General features: G+C 54.7%; 1 pseudogene; it reads left to right on the top strand.

Moving 5' to 3' along the window:
- On the top strand, positions 1-1637 carry LOC131517980 (zinc finger FYVE domain-containing protein 1-like; annotated as a pseudogene).
- The last annotated feature ends 1285 nt before the right edge of the window (positions 1638-2922 follow it).

Below are 2922 nucleotides of genomic sequence, written 5' to 3'. Positions count from 1 at the left end.
CCAAGCTGTCTTTGTGGTGTGGTGAGTGCTGCCTGCAGCCCCCAGTGTCTCTGCTTCGAGAAGAAGCACCAGCTGCAGGAGCACCTGAGAAACCCTGAGTGGGTAGGACTCCAACCTGGCCACCCCCTTAGTGATCCCCAGCGAGGGCCCCCAAGGGCCACTCACCAGGCGAAGGGCAGAGGGTGGCCGTGAGGTGCCCGGCCTGTAAAATCAACATGTTCCTGGGGCGCCAGAACAGGACTCACCTTGGGGGACTCGCAACAGGAGACACTTCCTCACTGTGTAATGTGTCACCAAGGTCCGGGGGCTACTGAAGGAGGAAGAGCAGGAGGAGGCCAAGAGGAAGAAGATGACCGACCCAGAAGTGAGTTTCCTTCTGGTGGAGAAAAGCAAAGACATTCTGGGACCCAGTGAAGAGGAAATTGGACTGCAAACCTGGGCGGCACCTGAGGGTGGTTTCCATCTCCGGAAATACTGGTGATGGGAAGTCTCACACCTCAACCACACTTTCCTTTATGGCCTTGATGCCTTCAGACCCTCCCCTTCCCAGGAGCCCCGCACCGTGGAAATGTGAGCAGCTCGTGACCCAGGCCACAAAGTAGCAGTAACAGACGCTGAGGGGCTCCTAGGGGCTAGGGTGAGTCTCAGCCAGAGAACACCCCTGCTGCTTAAGGTCCTGGCCATCTCAGACCTCGTCATCCTTCGAACTCCTACAGATGGGCTGCATAATGGACCTCTTTGAGTCCCTTGGGACACGTCAGTAGGTTACCTGAAGCGCTTCACCGAGGAGCTCGCACTGCCCACCGTGGCCTGGATGTGGTTGTCATTTTCCATGACACTGTGCACGCTCACCTGCTGGGCTCTGATCACCCCTCAGACGAGCCAGAGAAGCTTGTCCAGAACCGGCTCTGGAAGCTGGGTTGCTGCTCTGAAGCCTGCAGTTCCATTCACTACAGGGGAACAAGGACATCCAACCACCCGGCAGGCATCTCTGGGCCTCAGCGTGTGTTGTGCCACCACTCTCTGTGCCTGGCACCCCTAGGTCCTCCTCAAAGCCCTGAAGGCATTGAGCAACCAACCGACCACCCCAGCAGTGAGATCCCAGTGACCAGATGGCACACAACTCCTTTTTTTCCGGATGAATACTTCACCTGCTCCTTCCTGTGGCTCTGCCGTGGGGCTGGCTGTAAGAACCACACAAATCACAGGAAAGGAGTAGCTCATCAAGTCAGGGGCCACTGCAGATATCCACACCAGCATGACGTCCGAGTTTATTCCCTCAAGGCCTGCTGGGAAAAAGGCAAGGAAGTCAGCGTAGTGCCCAGGATATCAGCTGCCACCAACTCCCCCCTGGATGGGTCTCGAAAACTGTGCCTGGTCTGGGCATGTGATCGAATGTCTATGGTTGCTACAGTATGGTTTGGGAACCAAGGTCCTGTGGGTACTTCGGTGTGGGCCGAGACTGTGCACATATGGCCTGCAGCTGACGGATTTCTGAAGGACAGAAACTTTGCTGCCTAGGGCCTCTGGGTTGGAATGAAGGTCCTGGCTCAATCTGTGTCTGAGCTTAGCCATGGGCCCACCAGTGCTGTGGCTTTCTGGCTCATGGGCAGATCCCCCCCCCCCCCCCCCCCCCCGCCGCCACTGGAGCTGCAACCATCTGCTAGACACCAAGGAGCACCTGGGTGGCTCAGTCGGTTAAGCGTCGGACTTTTGGTTTTGGCTCAGAGCACGATCTCACGGTTTGTGGGTTCGAGCCCTGCATCGGGCTCCGAGCTGACAGGGCAAAGCCTGCTTGGGATTCTCTCTCCCTCTCTCCCTCTCTCCCTCTCTCCCACTCACTCTCTCTGTCTCTCTGTCAAAAATAAATAAACTTAAAAAAAAAATAGATAACAACACCAAGCACCACTGTGGGGAGGGCTTCTGTGACACCTGTTCATCCAAGGCCCAGTCTGTGCCTGAGCGGGTGCATGACAACTGCTGACGGAACCAGTGAGATGTTGCTGAGGTGGGTGGGCAAGGAAGGCTGGATGCTTGGGAGATGGGGGAGAATGTGCAGAATGCTGTGGGGGCATGGTGACAGCCACTGATGTATCACTAGGTTTGGTGAGGGAGGCGGCCAGGCTGTCATGGTTGGGGCCCGAGTACGAGATCCAGCACTGCCACAGCTGCTGGGAGGAGTTCAGCATCCAGCTTACCACCGCCCGGCCTGCGGACAGGGCTTCTGTGACAAGTGCTGTCATGACCACCGGTTGTCCCTTGTGGAGACTGAGACCATCCTGAGTCTGCTTTAACTGCAGTTAAAACCAGTGAGCTTTGGGATGCCTGGTTGGCTCAGTTGGTCAAGCATCCGACTTTGGCTCAGGCCATGATCTCACAGTTCATGAGTTCGAGCCCCCTGTGGGGCTCACTGCTTTCAGCCTGTCAATGTGGAGCCTGCTTCGGATCCTCTGTCCCCCTCTCTCTCTCTGCCCCTCCCCTGCTTGTGCACTCTCTCTCTCAAAAAATAAATAAAACATTACAAAATATATATTAAAAAAAAACCAAAACACTCAGTGGCGTTTGGGGCACCTGGGTGGCTCAGCCATTTAAGCATCCAACTTTGGCTCAGGTCATAATCTCATGGTTTGTAAGTTCAAGCCCCACATCAGGCTCCATGCTGACAGTGTGGAGGCTGCTTAGGATTCTCTCTCTCCCTCTCTCTCTGCCCCTCCCCCTCTTCTCTAAATAAATAAATAAATAAATAAATAAATAAATAAACAAACTTAAAAAAGAAAGCCATGACATTTAAGCTCAGCTCCCTCTTTGAGTCCTTCACAGTAACTTTGGTTCTCAGAATTAGAAGTCTCATTGAGGTAGGCCCTCCTTCCAGTCACCTCTGGCACTGTGTGTCGTCTCTGCTTGACCTGGGGCCACTTTCCC

Source organism: Neofelis nebulosa, chromosome 7 (assembly GCF_028018385.1).
Source record: "Neofelis nebulosa isolate mNeoNeb1 chromosome 7, mNeoNeb1.pri, whole genome shotgun sequence".
Lineage (NCBI taxonomy): Eukaryota > Metazoa > Chordata > Mammalia > Carnivora > Felidae > Neofelis > Neofelis nebulosa.
This window is presented reverse-complemented; position numbering and strand designations above follow the sequence as displayed.